This window comes from Paroedura picta, chromosome 6 (genome assembly GCF_049243985.1).
Source record: "Paroedura picta isolate Pp20150507F chromosome 6, Ppicta_v3.0, whole genome shotgun sequence".
NCBI classification, from domain to species: domain Eukaryota; kingdom Metazoa; phylum Chordata; class Lepidosauria; order Squamata; family Gekkonidae; genus Paroedura; species Paroedura picta.
Window position 1 is genome coordinate 73,678,849 of NC_135374.1, and position 17,813 is coordinate 73,696,661.

At 42.6% G+C, this 17,813-nt stretch overlaps 2 long non-coding RNA genes across 5 annotated transcripts in view; one reads left to right on the forward strand and one right to left on the reverse strand.

The window, feature by feature from the left end:
- The window catches only part of LOC143840067 (uncharacterized), a 139,746-nt gene extending 126,405 nt beyond the window's left edge, over window positions 1–13,341 (reverse strand). For all 3 annotated transcript variants that reach the window (XR_013231998.1, XR_013231997.1, XR_013231996.1), the window contains exon 1: window positions 12,982–13,341. This is a non-coding gene — a long non-coding RNA (uncharacterized LOC143840067). The remainder of the gene's footprint in view (window positions 1–12,981) is intronic.
- Window positions 13,342–13,496: 155 nt separating this feature from the next.
- LOC143840068 (uncharacterized) overlaps window positions 13,497–17,813 on the forward strand; it is a 332,902-nt gene continuing 328,585 nt past the window's right edge. For both annotated transcript variants that reach the window (XR_013231999.1, XR_013232000.1), the window contains exon 1: window positions 13,497–13,634. This is a non-coding gene — a long non-coding RNA (uncharacterized LOC143840068). The remainder of the gene's footprint in view (window positions 13,635–17,813) is intronic.

Sequence of the window (17,813 nt, forward strand, 5' to 3'; positions counted from 1 at the left end):
CTCCTTGGCTCAATAATATACACCTATTTGTGATGGTTGCAATCACTGCATTACTCATGTTGAACAATCTTTAATAGTTGGAGCTGGCTTTAAATTGGCCGACTGGGTTCCTTGAACCCAATCCAAATTTTAATTGGATGCAGGGCTGAAACCAGGCAGTTGGGTCTCTCAGTAAACAAGAATAGCTATTCTCCTAGCTCTGTGTTCTTGTTTATAAAAACATAATTTCCCCTAATGGCAGGCTGCCTAATGGCCAAGAACAATATAGAATCAATGAAAACCCCTGCTTTCAGTGTCTAAAACAACAGCAGCAACAAAAATTCCATTATTTAGACTATCTGAAGAATTATTAAGGGATGATATTTTATGCTGCTTAATAATAGAAGATTAGCCCCCTTACCTTTGATTTGCCTGTTTCTGTTGTTTTTGATATATGCTGTTGGACCAAGTTCCTAGTATTTTTTACAAGCCTACAACAAAAGCCTTTGGGAGGGTAACTATTCTGACGTTACACAAAATGGTGGACACATAATCCCATTTGAGGTCCCTAGTCTCCGATCTTCTATTCCCGGCTGTGGCAATAAGGTATAAACTGGGGTGATGATAGGCCCCATCCAGGGAATCCAGACTATATAAGGATGGGTAAGGACCCGCTCTATCACTCTTAGGTCTAAAAATTAATAAAACAGTTGCGAATCCCACAATTACTCTGACTGTTAAAATGTCCCAGGCCAGATGTTAAACATACAACATAGAGATAGTTGGCCCAACTTAGTTGGAGTTGAATAACGCAGGTGAAGGCCTAGATGGAAATTAGGCAGGGGGCCCATATTAGATGGTAAAGTTCTGCCTTGGCCTCAAGCAAATGCCTGATGGAAGTGTACAGACCCTTCAGAACTTTGGGAGTTCCATAAGGGCCTGGATCTCTATTGGCAGCTCACTTTACTAGGCTGGAGCTAGGGCCAAAACAGCTAGGGCTGTGATCAAGGCCAGGGATACCAACATTTTACAGAGAGAATTTGCAGGGTGAAGAGCTATTGTTATTTTATTTTATTTTATTTTATTTTATTTTATTTTATTTTATTTTATTTTATTTTATTTTATTTTATTTTATTTTATTTTATTTTATTTTATTTTATTTTATTTTATTTTATTTTATTTTATTTTATTTTATTTTATTTTATTTTATTTTATTTTATTTTATTTTATTTTATTTATATCCCACCTCCCTCCCCAAGGGAGGCTCTAGGCAGGTTACATAAAACAATCCCATTAAAACAATATTATAAAAGCATGAACCCACAACTAATCCTTAACAACATAGTTATAGCAGGCCAAGAGTGGCGGCAAGGTTCAATAACTAACCCGATCTCTACCCCCACTAAAAGGGAAGTGGAGGGGAGCTGCTGACATATGCAGCCACCACTTCGTGAGGGGGGGCAGATCTTCATTGCTGTCTGGCCTCAACCAAAAGCCTGGCAGAAGAGCTACGTTTTGCAGGCCCTGCAGAATGTTGAACGTTCCCACAGGGCCCTCAGCTGTTCCGGGAGCTCATTCCACCAGGTTGGGGCCAGGACTGAGAAGGCCAGGCGAGCCTCCTTGGGACTGGGAATGACCAGTAGGTTAGCCCCCGCAGAGCATAAAGCCCTGCAGGGGGCATAGAGTGAAAGGCGGTCCCTCATATACAGAGAGGTGGTCCCCCAGTTATGCAGGTCTCCATGGGGTCCTTGTAAGGACCCAGTTATCTGCTTTCTGGACCAGCTGTAGTTCCTGGGTCAGGGAAAAGGGAAGGCCTGCATAAAGAGGGTTATAATAATCCAGGCTGGAGGTGACTATCATATCGATCACTATGGCTAGGTGTTCTGGGACCAGGTACAGCACTAGTAGCGTTGCCTTGCATAGATGAAAAAATGGCTGAAATGTTCAGATATAATTCCTAAGTGAGGTACATAGCTCAGGGTGTAGTCTGCACAGTGCTTTTATTCCAGTCCCAGGTCGATTCAGTCCCTGCCATCTCCACTGAATGCAATTTCCGTTTTGATTTTGTCCAATTTAAATTTTCCCTCTGCAACAAGCATGATTGATCTGGAGTGACCCTACCTTCATCCTGCAATATCCTAGAGTGGATATGACCCTCAATATTTGAAGAATCGGATTGAGAAAGCATGAGAAACCACGCAGAGCTCTGCCTGCTTTGAATTTGTTGCTGAACTCCATGGTAGAGAAGCCCTGATTGGCCAGGGCATCAGTTCCTGGTTTCCAGGATTTAAAGGGGAAGCCCTAACTTTTCTCAGCAGAAGCTCTAGAAGCCTAAACTTCTCTCAGTAGAGATTTGTCTCTTGGATTTTTCTCCCTCCTCTGCTGTCTCCAATCCCCCTCCCTTGTTCAAGAAAAGAAAGAAAGAGGCTCCAAATATGCTTGGCTCCCCCTCCCCTTCTGAGCTTCCCTAACCATGTACAGAACACTTTTCTGTTTCAATGGGGAGGGGGGAGAGGAAGACCCGAGTTCAAATCTATTTGGATTCAGCAGGATCTACGACGGAATAAACAAAATAAGTGCAGACTCTGCCCAGGAGTATTAACATTCACTACTGAATGATATCAGCATCACCATGATTTAACTAGGAATGTGAAATGGTGTATCTTTTGCTTATTTTGTCAGGCATGGTTGAGAACAATACTTTTGTTCCACCTGATTTTAGGTAAATATATTTACAGTAAATCTTGAATGACAGGGTTTCTAGCTCTCTATTGCAATGTATCTATTGTGTACATACCGTATTTGCTGGCGTATAAGACAACTGGGCGTGTAAGACGACCCCCCAACATTTCCACTCAAAATACAGTACTATGGGCAGCTATGTCTATCCCAACTGAAGTTCACCCGTCGTATAAGACGACCCCCCCCCAACTTGGTGGCGTGTTTTTCAGGGGGAAAAAGTAGTCTTATACGCCAACAAATACTGTAATTATGAGTCAAGACAAGAGTCCTCAATTATCCTCCAAAATAAGACCAGGAAAAGACTCTAGCAAACATCATACAATTGAAGAGGTGTTAATGCTAACAAAGCCAGTGGTAACAGAAATCCTTCGATAGTCTTTTTCCAGAAAAAAGAGTAGTTCAGCAGAAGTCAAGATAATGAGCATAGCTGAGCATAACAGTAGAGTATTGTGATACTGCATCAACTATAACCCGATGATTTTATAAAGCCTTTGTGCCTGATGCAAGAAATACCATAGAGAAGGAGTGGATACATGATAATATATCTCTTCCTTCCCATTATACATAACCAAGATCCAAAAGGACAGGAAATAAACTGTTCATACGAGACCTCATAAGGATAAATATATTTCAAATATATTTCAAATCTCAGTTCACAAACCCAGATAATGGCTGGTATAAGATCCTGCTTCTCCTAGGAAATAGCCCTTGAACATCCTTTCCCCATCCGCTAACCACTTGTTTGTGGAAGAATATGATTCACCAGCTGCCTGACAGAGATGGATGTGCTGACACAGAAACATGCACTTATGCAATAAATTCCAAAGGTGTCATACAAAGGATATCCATTCACTATTACTCCACTTTGGTTGTAATTGCCAGGTTATTGTGGCATGCTGTATGAAAGTGCTGAAAAGCTGTTCATGTATTTGTATGCTTTTAAAGTTTCTCACTGAAAGAGCCTAACGTCACTAAAACCACAGTTCTAATTTTGTTCAAAAGCAAGATGTATTTTTCACAGTTTTAGCTACAGGGTTTTATTTGTGCAGTGTCTAGTTCTCCTGCAGTAAGGCCTGACTCCTCCTCCCCCTTGTTCTCCTTTCTCCTGAAATATTTTATTGCAGTATCTGTGGAATGTGTTATTGGATAGTTGTCATGGTTTCCAATGGAAGAAGCATGTAATTATTGCATGCAGCTGGGCTGACAAAATTCTGCATGGTACTTTGCAGTAACTTGATAAATTGAATCCTCTTTGTAGGAGGAAGATGAAAGGGTTTAAAGGAATAACCCCTAAAATGTATGAAGCAAGGAGAACATGCTGCAGGGATATTGATTAGGAGAATAAGCCTTCCTCACGTGCTACATTTCTTAGTGTAAATTTACAAATGAAAGAGATTTGAAGACATTTCTGCCCTCAGCTATTGCCATGTGCCAGTCAAGGATTCTCAAATGGTGGTACACACCAGTAAACTGTAAACCACAAGGAAGTTTTATATAGGTTGTCCAATAATGGATATGACAATAAAGAAACCTAAAGGATATAGATTAACTGACATGTGTGAAGTCTGGAACTTGATGTTTTACAGCATTTCTATTTTTCAGCACCTGTTTGCCTTATCCATTTCTATCCCTGTCTCCTACCTACAATGTCTACTCATTTAGGCTACTGCCAACTGTCTTTATGTATCTTGGAATATTGTTAGCTCAGTTTGCTTGCATTTCCAGAAAGATCTCTGATTCCAAAACAAAATGCTAGCTAATCAAATGGACCAAGAAGTCTTTCAAAAGGGAAACAACTCTGAATCCTTTTTAAAAATTTAATTCTGTATTTAATAATTAAGTAAACTTGTCTCCCCTCATTTCAACAAGCTTGTGATTTCGGTATGCAGTTGCTCCTGGGCTTAAAATCTGCCATGTTTAACATGTAAATTTGCCTTGTACTGAACTGGCATTTTGTTTCCTTGCCAAGACCATGAAGGATCTTTCCTGCTTCTTAAGATCTTTAACTAGACACAGGATTGAACCTGGGACCTTCTGTATGTAAACCATGTGCAGTACAAATAAGTTTCAGTTCATGTTACAATTGTCCATTTCATTAGTGTCTCCTTTCCTTTGTGTTCTTTGACCATCTTGACTTCACACTCCTGCCTCCTTTACCTACAGTTAGTAACGTTACTGCCTTTGAGTCCGGTTTCTACAATGCTCCCTTTAGCAATGGCCTCTGATAAAAAAACATGTATATTATGAAGTATGGTGGAAGTGGCTTTTAATATGTTCTGTCTCTTCTGAGACATTTGTTTTTAGTACAGAGGAAGAGGGTGTAAAGAACTGGGTCTTTACCCAGAAATGTCCCAAAATTCAAGTGAACCACAGGCTTTCCATGTAGTCCTAAACAGAGTTATATCAGGCTTCTGATCCTGGGTGACTTCAATGTCCACGCGGACGCGCCCTCTCCAGTCCGTGGCGGAGACCTGGTGTCATCCATGGCGACACTAGGACTTTCGCAATTTGTTGCTGGGCCCACCCATCACGCCGGACACACACTCGACTTGATTTTCGGCGTTGGGATAGAAGTGGATCTGGATACAGCTCTGGCTGTGCCGTGGTCAGACCACTATGCCCTGCGGGCCTGGCTCAGGATGCCACCCCCCCCAGTTGGGCGGCAGGCGTATTTTAGCCCGCCCGCGGAGACTCATGGATCCAATTGGATTCCGGAATGCTCTGCGGGACCCGATGCCTCCTGGTGACTCACTGGCGGCCCTGGTGGCGGACTGGCAGTCCTGCCTATAGGCTGCTATAGATGAGATTGCCCCTAAACGTCTTCTCTGCCCTCGACTCAAACGGGCACCCTGGTATACCAGGGAGCTTCGGGAGAGAAAAAGGGAAGTGAGACGACTGGAGCGAGTGTGGCGGAGGACTCGCGACGAAGCTACGAGAACATCTCATCGCACGCTTATGAGGGCGTATGAGATGGCGGTGAAAGTGGCAAAACGGGAATTTTTTGCCGCGGAAATCGCGTCCGCAAGCTCTCGCTCGGCCCAACTATTTAGGACAGTTAGATCCCTTACCGCCCTTGAGGGGCGCCAAAATAGTAGGAAATTAGAACTAGGCTGTGAGGCTTTAATGAGCCATTTTGCGGACAAAGTCTCGTCGCTCCGCCGCGCTCTTCCCGCCACAGTTAATACAGTAAATGAACTGGAGACCCATTGGCCGCCTCTGGAGGTGACGTTCGATGGCTTCAGGCGGCTCTCCTTACCCGAAGTTGACGAGCTGCTAGGTTCGGTCAGGGCGACCACGTGCCCCCTCGACCCCTATCCATCATGGCTCCTCAAGGGAGGTGGCCAGAAGATAGGAGGCCAGCTCAGGGATATTGTCAATCTCTCCCTGGATTCCAGGGAGTTCCCTGAGCAGCTGAAGGAGGCAGTGGTTCGCCTTCTCCTGAAAAGATCTATGCTGGATCCGCGGGACCCAGACAGCTACCGCCCGGTATCGCACTTGGCGTTCCTGGGCAAGGTGGTTGAAAGGGCCGTGGCAGACCAGCTCCTGGTATTCTTGGAAGAAACTTCGGCACTCGATCCATATCAGTCTGGCTTCTGACCTGGCCACGGGGTGGAGACGGTGCTGGTCGCCCTGTTGGATGATCTCCGCCGCCAGCTGGATAGGGGCGGGTCAGCAGTGCTGGTTCTTCTGGACCTGTTGGCCGCTTTTGACACCGTGGACCACGAATTGCTGGTCCACCGCCTCGCCGAAACGGGGATACGGGGCACAGCTTTACACTGGATACGCTCCTTTCTCCAGGACCGGACCCAGAGGATAGCAGTGGGGGATGAGCTCTCGCGCTCCTACAGACTTCCATGTGGAGTCCCACAGGGCGCGGTCCTCTCCCCCACATTATTTAATGTTTTTATGCGCCCTCTGGCCCAGCTGGTGCGGAGTTTTGGACTGGGTTGCCACCAGTACACTGATGACACCCAGCTCTATCTCCTCATGGACAGTCACCCGGACTCTCCCCCGGAACCATTTGCCAGATGTTTGGAAGCGGTGACAGAATGGATCGAGCAGAGTCACCTGAAACTCAACCCCTCCAAGACGGAGGTCCTGTGGCTGGGACGTAGGGGGCGGGAACAGGAAGCGCGCTTGCCCACCCTGGGAGGGGCGCATCTTACCATCGCGTCCCAGGCCAGGAACTTGGGTGTGATCATTGATGCCTCCCTGACTTTGGAGGCACAGATCAAAAGAGTAGCGGGCCAGGCATTTTTCCAACTTCACCAGGCCTGACTACTAGCGCCCTACCTGTCCCCCGAACACCTGGCCATGGTGATCCATGCAACGGTCACCTCCAGAATAGATTTCTGTAACTCGCTCTACGCGGGCCTTCCCTTGTCCTTGATCCAGAAACTTCAGCTAGTGCAGAATGCAGCTGCTAGGGTCCTAACTGGTACACCTTGGAGGGCCCATATCCAGCCAGTGCTGAGGCAGCTGCACTGGTTGCCGATTGCTGCCCGGATCCGGTTCAAGGTTTTGGTTTTAACCTTCAAGGCTTTACGCGAGTTGGGACCCACATACCTGAGGGACCGCTTATCGCCCTATGCCCCCCGCAGAGCTTTACGTTCTGCGGGAGAAAATCTGTTGGTCGTTCCCGGCCCTAGGGAAGCACGCCTGGCCTCGACCAGGGCCAGGGCCTTTTCGGTCCTGGCCCCCGTCTGGTGGAATGAGCTCCCGGGAGAGCTGCGGGCCCTGCGGGACCTTCCATCGTTCCTCAGGGCTTGCAAGACGGAGCTCTTCCGCCAGGTTTACGGTTGAGACCAGGCTTAACATCTATGCCCCCCCGGGAACTGAGGATTGGGATTAAAGAGACGGGTACCATCAGTATACCCTCTTCACCCGCTAGTGGGGGAATGGGTAGTCGATTAGCCGCTCTTGCCAGGCAGCTTTTAATTGTAGATGTGTCAATGGGATTTTAATGTATTTTATGGGGTTTTATACTGTTGTAACCCACCACGAGCCGCAAGGGAGTGGCGGGTAATAAATCCAATAATAATAATAATAATAATAATAATAATAATAATAATATATTTCTTGGTTCATTTTAATCCATGGGCTTAGAAGATCATAACTCTGTTTGGGATGGTATTCTTGATATGTATTCACATTAGATTTCTTGTTTATGCTGCTTCTCTTTATAATTTCCCTTGACCTTAAGCTCTGTGAAGGTTTCCTCACCTACACTAACAATTGGATTTATTACCTGAGCAATTAAAATCCTTTCACTGTTTTTCCATGACATCATGGCCATGCAAGCAATTAGAAGGCTTACCAAAATGTACAGTTCTTTAACAGCTCTGCAATGTTTGTTGTTCCCCTTGAAAATTACTGAATGCATTGGGCTCGATTCTGGTTCAATAGCACCTGAGATACCAGCAAGATTTTCAGGATATAAGCATCCAAGAATGGACTGACGTAGTATGGCATGAATATGCTAACCATGTTTCTGTATGTTAACTTGCATGGGAGATATCACATTACAGATGAATGCTCAATCAGAAAATGCTAGCAAGTTTCAGTTCATTCTGCCAGTGAATAATGGTGTATCCTTTCAGAAGAGGATTTGAGAAGTAGTAGACTAATAATGAAAAGTGATTTGGGGTTGTATCGACAGACGTATAGTGTCTTGATCACACAAAAGTGATGGCATCACTTTGCTTTGTGTTCAATTTTTGGACACTGCAATTTAAGAAGGTTATTGACAAGCTGCAACATGTCCAGAGCAGGGCAAGGATGGTGAGGGGTCTGAAAACCAAGTCCTGTGAGGAAAGAATGAAGGAGATGGGTATGTTTAGTCTGAAGAAGAGATTACTGAGAGGTGATATGATAGCCATCTTCAAGTATATTTGAAGGACTGTCATATAGAGGATGAAGTAGTATTCTTATCTGTTGCTCCAGAAGGTCCGAACAGAACCAATGGGTTAAAATCAGATTTAAAAGGTTTTCAGCTTTAGGAGGAGCTTCCTGATGCAGCAATTCCTCAGTAGAACAGGCATTCTTGGGAGGTGGTAGGATGTTCTTTTAAAAGCAGAGGCTGATGGCCATATGACAGCAATCCTGATTCTGTAAACTTATGCGGATCATGAGAAGGAGTGCAAGCAGGAATGAGTCAGTGCTCAGCACCCATGGCCTTTTCCTACATGCTCAGGGGAATACAAATTTCCACTTAGGATCAGAAAGGAATTTTCCTTCAGGCCAGATTGGCCAGGGGTCCTAGAGGTTTTTCACCTCCTTCTGTGCGTAGAGCAGGAGTTACTGGGGCAGTGGGAAGGGGGAATGTTGTTGTGAATTTCCTGCATTGTTCAGGGATTTGAACTAGATGACCCCTGAGGCCCCTTCCAACTTTGTTTCTTTTATACTTGAACAATGTACAGGAAGCTGTATATGACTTGAATGTGAAAACAAAGAAACCACTAGTGAACCAAGACCATTGCCAGAAATATATAAAACTAATCTTAATCTTAGAATGACTACATTACAGTGTCTTAATATGTATGTATTCTTAGTTTTATTTGTGTACAGCATTGCAAACAGTGCTATTCATGACTAGGCCTTATACACAAAAATGGTAAGATTGAGGCCACATCTGCCACATTGTCTCCAAAATGTAAAATCAGCAAGAGCACCGCTTTTAATCTTGCAGTCTGCAGGTGGCTTTTCTCAGTGACCTTGGCTGATAATCAGATCTAATGTTTTCAACATTAATCTGAAGCCAATAAGCTTTGCCTCAATTTTGAGCCTACACATAATAAACCAAAATGCTATCCTCAGCATGAAGTAATAGGCATAAAGATCTTTCATCACCTTTTTGAGATTCCATGATTATCCCGTTGGTATGAAGGAGGAAAAAAAAGAATGGAACATCACATTTTCTGTTCCAATTTGATTGTTTTAATGATGAAGTGTAGTCCTGGTTATGATTGTATTGTTATTGTTTTATATGCATTTATACTCAAGCATAACTCACTTTATTTTTGTCAATAATTATTTTTGTCAGTAATTAGGACTAGACAGTAAACAAAAATACAAATATTTGCAAAACACAAATACATTGCATGCAAAAATTCTTGCTCAAGAAGTCAGGTCTCAAAGCATTACATCAATTCTGTCTACTCTTCTTCCTTGCTCTCTGACTTTACTCTGTAAGTTTTTAATTTGTCACCCAGAGTTAAATAATTAGGGAGTTGTCACTTTTTTGGCCTTTTATCAACCAGGCACACTGTAGGAAATATGGGCTGGAAGTGTAATTTGTTCATTACATGTACCAAAACTGCCAACTGTTTCTGTCCTCTGAGAGATTTATTTACTTTTTTCAAAGGCAGTCATCAGTCTCCTACATGAGTGTTAATCTTCTTTGTCCCTTTGATAAACTCACCTCTGAATCAATTAATCACGTCTCTTGCTTTCTTTTAACCATGTGAAGCAACAGAGGTCAGAACAGGGTTAGAGGATGAAAACTGAGAGAGCTGCTATGGAACACCAAGAAGAAAACATTCAAAGCTTTAACAAAACCCACAGCATTTTCAGTTATCTGCCAGATAACTGGGATGCAATAACTGCTGCATTTTTTAAAATATATTCCCATGAATTCTGATGTCTCTTGATAAATAAAACATGCAGTTTCCATTTTACTTTTCTGTCATGTTGATCAGATTTTGTGAGATAAATTTATAACTGCAGGGCTGGACTGGCTCTCTGAACAAGTGACTGCTAGGGGTGACATGCCTACAGGAATATTGCTTGGAGCAAACATGCTTTATTGCCATTGTTATTTTTCTCCTCTCTTCTTCCACCCTCCAACTTGGAAGTGGCTCCCTAGACAACTCCCACACACCTATTCTCCAGATGTCTGTTTCTCTCCTGATCTTTCCCTCACTGAAGATGGATGGATGATGGAAAGTGTTGTCAAGTTATAGCCAACTCATGGTGACCCATCATGGAGGTTTCAGAGCAAGAAAAGTTCAGAGGTCGTTTGCCATTGCTTCTCTCTGTGTTGCCACCCTAGACTTCCTTGGTGGTCCCTCAGCCAATTACTAACCAGGGCTGATACTGCTGAGTTTTGAAGATCTGATGAGATAGGGCTAACCTGGACCGTCCAGCTCAGGGCCCACTGAGGATAGGTGGGAAACTGTGAACCTTTTAACATAGTTATTGTGGCATAAATATTTGCTAAATTACAAGTTAACAAGATTTAATAGTATTAACCAGGCTTTTGCCAGTAGTCAGAGAAATGTCATAAATTGTATTCTTTGCATTCTAGAGCCTTTTAAACAGACTGTTCACATGCATGCACTCAAAAGTTCACACTCTGAATAAATCTTTGTTGGTCTTAAAGGTGTTATTGGACTCTATTTTTGTTGTGCTACTTCAGACCAACATGGCTACCCACTTGAATCTATGTTAGTTTTAGTGGTGCCACAAAAGTCCTTTTTTGTTTAAAAGAAAGAGACAATTTTAATAGCCATTGCAAATTAATTCTGCCACATATTTATGTTTGCTTGCAATGGTTAAATCAGTATTAATGTTTAAAAAATTAAAAGTAAATTATAACTATATCCCAGAAAACTGTAAGCTATTTTCCATGAACCGATGCCTTGGTGACTTCACCTCTACTGGAAGTATTATGCATGTCCTGGGGCCTTTTCTATCATGGCTCCAGTGATATTGAATAGGTTCCCTGCTGAAACAGGGGAGGGGGCAGTCTTTAAAGGACTTCAGTTGGCTTGCAAGGTCTGCTTATTTGCTGTACAGAACTTGGCAAAGAAAATAATGTGATCAGGATATAGTGTGGTTGCCCTCCCCAAATGCTTGAAGAAGAAGAAGAGGAGGAGGAGGAGGAGGAAGAGGAGGAGTTGGTTCTTATATGCTGCTTTTCCCTACCCGAAGGAGGCTCAAAGTGGCTTACAGTCGCCTTCCCATTCCTCTCCCCACAACAGACACCCTGTGGGGTGGGTGAGGCTGAGAGAGCCCTGATATCACTGCTCGGTCAGAACAGTTTTATCAGTGCCGTAGCAAGCCCAAGGTCACCCAGCTGGTTGCATGTGGGGAAGTGCAGAATCGAACCTGGCATGCCAGATTAGAAGTCCGCACACCTAACCACTACACCAAACTGGCTCTCAGTTGGGATGCCCCTTGTTTGGGGCTCCTTTCCAACTTTCCCTATAACTCTCAGGATCATGTACAGAGTTCTTCCATTTTATTCTTGCAATATCCTGGATTTATAAAGAATGTATATATATATGTGAGCTTAGACTAGAGCCCTTCCATTTGACACCTAGCTTTCTGTATGCCAAGAGTGTCATTGACTGAGCCTGGTGTACTTCAGACATAAGTTGGCTTTCGGATACCAGTTCCCAGGTATCTCTGGGAATCTCATCTCCAGACTAAAGAAATCAGTTCCCTGGAGAAAATGGCTGCTTTGGAAGGTGGAATCCATAGCATTATACTCCACTGAGGTGTGTACTCCCTGCCCCAAATCCTGCCCATTCCTGGCTCCCATCTCTAGGCATTTCATAAACCAGAGCTGGCAACTTCTGAGAATTAGGCCTTTGAGAACAGGCCTATATTCATAAGAACAGGAAACTCGGAGAATGGAAAGCTAGGAGTTCTAAGAAGTTTCAATTGTGCAGTTAGACGGAAGAATGATTAGGTTTGTGATATTACCTTCAGAAGTTAGATAATGGGACAGGGGGTTGAATATAGATGGAGCAAGTTAGTTACATTGTTACATGAGAACAGAATAGTCTGACTCCCTTTAGTTGAATTTGAGTGGGAACATTTGCATGATTGTTCCTTTGTCTGGAGCCAAGGCTAATGTAAGGAGGCAAAAACTGATAAGGTTATGGAGGGAGCCTGCTGTAAACAGATTCAAATTTAAATTACTAATTATATCTCAGAGTATGTGATCTTGAAACACTGTTTTGGTATTAAACCCTGAGAATTGGGTTACAGGCTTAATTCTAACACCATATAGTTGTATTTACATGCTTGTTTATCAGCCAGTTATTACTTTCAATATGCCTCTGTATCCCATGCACATAAATACACAAAGAGCCAGACATAGTCACAGTCCTTCATTTTATAATCTTAATAACAATTAAAGTAGAGATTCATAACTAATAGCTGCTTTAAGAAAAGATTCGGAGTAAGCAAGGCTGACTACAGTTAACAACTGTCTCCTTACAGTCCCCCCTCCCAAATAGTCTCTTCACTTACCTGTGGCAGTTTTCATAGAGGAAAACATTTGTTTTGGCTCATAATTCCTTTTATGCTTCGGACAATTCCCTTTATGTCTCCTGGGGTGCCATGGTGGAGAACGTGGCATCCTAAAAGGTAATTGTTGCTAAGACAATACGATAGCTCAAGAGAATGTGCTTAGCTTCTGCAAAATTTAAAATGATTCTGCTACCGCAACTATAGGAAGGCTTTCTGTCACACCACTATGATGATTTCACAGACAGATTGGGACTGAAGTAGTCCAGGCGCCAATGAGGCGGCTTGTAGTTTAGGAAATACCAGGGTTTCCCTAGCAACAGGTTGAAAGCTTAGAATTACAGCTAGGAAACCATGGGGGTTTCCCTAGCTACAGACTGCCACTGATGAGCATGAAAGCATCACTCAGCTCAGTCTGGCAGTGGAGCAAAACGCACAGGCTATTGCTTTGTCTGCTACTGCAATGTGGAAACAAACCAGATAACAATATATGTTTCTGTGGATGAGGAAAGCAGTTACTGGAAGACGTGGCTCTGTGCGAAGATGAATTGCTGCAGAACATGGGGCCTTGGTGGTAATCCAGACTGCCCAAATCCTGAAAGGCTAGAAGCATGGCTGTGCAGTTAACTTCCCATGACCAGCAAAAAGTTTGTAAGGTAAGGGAAGATGATATGCATGTTGAAGAAGATGTTTGCAAAGGCTATTTGCAGATGCTGTGCTTAAACTTCCCTAGGAAGAAATGGTCTGCATTGTGGCACAATACATTGAGTTGAAGGAAGCATTTAAAGTGGTTTCTATGGCATGACATTCTCATTGGTTTCTCTTAACTTCCTAGCTGCAGCTACTGCCCCTTATTCCCATGCAATTCAATGAAATGGTGAAATTAACTTGACCAAATAGGAGGGTTTCGTTTAGTAAAGTTCAAGCTCTTCAAGCTTGAAGAATTTGAATTGCAAGACGTTGCTAACAAGTAGAAATGACCTTTGCTTTTGTTTTCCTTTTCGCAGCTAGATGAGCCCTCATGTGGATATGGATGGATAAGCATCTTTCCCTCCATGTTATTTAAACTTTAAACATTGTTCCAAAAACTGCTGTGGATGTTGTAGAGGGGTGAAAGAATGTTATTCAACATGAACATTATCCAAATAGGCTTCACGTTTCAGCTGTCATACCTAAATGTACCTGTGGAGTTTATCATGATTCTGAAGGCTGGTTTGCTATGTTCAATCCAGTCTGAAGGATGGTCCCACCTGCACCTGTCCTAAGAGCAGTGGGCATTCTATACTTTTTGTTCCAAGTCATAGTTTAAATATTACATACATACATAGTTTAAGGATTACAAAAGACACAAGATTCTTTTTGCTGCTGTGGCATTATGTGCTTCAGTGACAAGCCTAAGAGCAGGCAGTTCTTCAACTAGAGAGTTCCCATCTACATGCAGTTCTCTGAACCCAACATGCAGCCAGTTCCTTTTACAAAGCGCCTGATATTCTCTTCTGTGTGCAGTCTGAGAGATCAGTGAGTCATCACAACATTTAAAAATATAATTCATTGGTAAAATGCCTGATGTCTCTAAAAATAGATCTTTATTTTATTTTACTTATTATGGTCATTGACCAGCATCAAAGTATCTATAGACCACATACATTATTACAGTGTTTTAACAGGACATTCGGCATCAGGGAGTTAACAAAGGCACAAAACATTAATACGGCATTTTGACAGTCAGGTCACTCAGCATCAACAGTAGCCAAAGATTTCCGCACTCTGCTGGCAGTGTAGCAAAACTTTGCCACCATGTAAGAAACAGAATTATCTTTATCTGCAAGCAAGATTGTTAAGAATCCCACCCCAAATTTTGCAACATGTTGGATCTGTAGAACCTATTCAATCATTGGTAGGAGAACAGCATATCCGGTGGGTCGTAAATATTTTCTAAATTTATCAAGATGGTAAAATGTCTTTGATTTTCTTTGATGATTCTAGATATTAATCTGATTAAAATGTGATCACAGGTGAAGCACTAATCCATATTCCATAGTTAATAGTGTTGGATTTTAAACACCAGATTAAAAACAACTATGATGACTCAGGTGACACAATTAGGATTCTCATACTCTGATTATCATGGGAGAAAAGCTTGATTTCATTGACACTTGCACTGCAGTTTGGAATACACAGTAAAATTATTGAATGTCAGGTGATAAATGGTTTCTAAAACACCTTAAAAGAATATCCATTTTTAAAATATTGTTAACTTTAAAAAATTGCCATAGCAGCAGCTAACTTTTAAGGGTTTCTTTCTTCTTTCTGCATTACTTCCATATGTTATCTCTGCCAATTAGCAACTGCATCTGAAATGTGATGATATTGTAAAACTACATAGCCAGTCAGATTTGACTACATGATGCTAATGGTGACAATGTCATCAGTTCGGTGAAAGAACTTTGCTTGCAGAATGTCCCTTGCATTTCCAGTTCAAAAGCATCTAGTAGTTAGCAGATGATGTAAACAACATCTGCTGGAAAGTCACTCCCAGTTACAGCATATAAAACCGACCTCGATAGACCAATGACTCAGTATAAGGCAGCTTAGTGTGTCCAGTTCAGAGGAATAGCACTGCTTGCTAAACTAGTGAATGCTTGTAAAAGCAATTACTGAAAATGATCAGATTCAGAAAACCTTTATTGGTATAAAAAAGTAAACCCATAATGAATAAAGTTCACAGACAAGGGCATATAGGATAATAGTACCTTATTTGTTACCAACAGGCTCTTTCAATGAGAAATTTATTCTTTAAATGGCTAACAAAATTTTGAGTATCCCCAAAATAGCTGATGGGTCTTTCTCACTCAACATCATTTTAACCAGTTGCTTCTCTTCTACACAATCATATTTAAGTTTCTTCATATTGGTACAGATAGATAACTACAGTATGGCAATTGCTTCAACATGAAAGAATGTATCCTTGGAAATTGTATAATGAAAAGCTGAACTGAATTGCTGTCTTCTGTTTAATTTCCATGTCTAATCCTGAAGATGGTCTCACAGTATGGATAAAAAAATCTGTACAGTGCTGATTTATACAGAAAAAACATATATTTCTACAAATCTGTAAGAACCCCTAGGTTTACTGAAACAATCTTAATATGTTAAATAAAATGTTAAATGTGATCTTGGCATTTAAGTGCCATTAAAATGTCATTTGCATTGACTACTCATTGTATTCCCAATGTATACAACATTACCAGTGATACATGATGTTGCCTAGGTAGTCCAAAATGATTGCTGTAAATTCATTTTGAAAGCTGAGGTGAGTTTGGGAAAGAAGGAGTAGGCAATCAGGGAAAACAAGAAAGAATATTGGAGAAGACACATACTTTCTCTGCATGGGTGGTGCCATGCCAGGCTGCCCCTGGGTGTTTGTGATGGGGTAGTTTGCTCGACCGCTTTCTGCATCCACACAGGGGACCAATTTTGCTGATGTCCCCATCTGGATTTCTGCCTCAGGGTAAGACAGATGGGGTGGAAAGGTTCCATCATGCAGGGGGGCAGAGGGGGCCTTTCCCTCCATGTTTAGGAACACAGTACCAATAACGCATTCCTAAACAGAAAAAAAAACCCTGGCAGTGTGGCGTAACATAAGGTGACCAGATTTTAACATTGGTAAAGCGGGACCCCATTGACCAGGGGAGTTCTTGATTAAAATTTTGGTCTATATGGAGCAACAAAAAGTTTCATAGCAAAAATAGTATTGTAATATATATATATATATATATATATATATATATATATCGCTGGGGGGTAAACAGTAATGACTGGGGAAGGCACTGGCAAACCACCCCATATTGAGTCTGCCATGAAAACGCTGGAGGACGTCACCCCAAGGATCAGATATGACTCGGTGCTTGCACAGGGGATACCTTTACCTTTACCTTTAATATATATATTTTTAATTTCAACATAAGTACAATTTGCCAGGTTCCCCCAGATGCCCCTTCAAAAGTGGGACAATCTGGTCGCCTTAGCATAACTGCACTGCACAGCACCATGGAGTCACCTAGGGCATTTTGTGTCCCTTCTGAGACACCATGGTCAACCCAGGGTGGGGGAGGAGCTGGCCCTGGAAGTCTAACTCTTCCCTGCCACATGGGCCCACCCTGGCATAGGCCCCATTGGTGCTGAGAAAAGGGAATGTAGAAATATCCACATTCCCTTGCCATGGGACAACAAAGGGCCTGAACTGGGACAGGCCTGGGCCAGTGCTGACATTGTGTGGAAGCAGGGATTATCCTCACAACCAGACAAGCACTGGTCTGGGCCTAATTCCCCATGTGGAAAAAGTGAGAGAATGAGGAAGAATGAGGGCTGGAGTAAGGGAAGAAATGAAGGGAAGGGAGGAAGGACTGGAGAGAAAGTGGCATATGAGAGAGCTGAGTTAGGTTCGAGAGAAGGAAGGAAGGAAAATGGGAGAAATTGTGGTGGCTATGATGGGTAGTGAAATCAGATGGTGTGGAGAGGAAGATCAGTTGGGATGGATGAAATTCCTCCCCTTCATATGTACCCATACCTTGGCCAGAGAGCTGATGGTAGGGACTTAATCTTTCCTCATCTTCCATAATTTCCCCAATCACCCCATTGTTGTTCTGTTGGGGGACACATGAGTCCTTTTATATTTCTGTACGAGAATAGCAGGTTTGAAAGGAGAATTTCTTTCAGATCCTTTTATGGTTGTTTTCACTCCCCCCCCCCCCCGGGAAGTCTGTGTGCCGATAATCTTGCTTCTAGAAAAATATGTTAAAATGATGGATAATCAAGTTTTGAATAATTGAAAG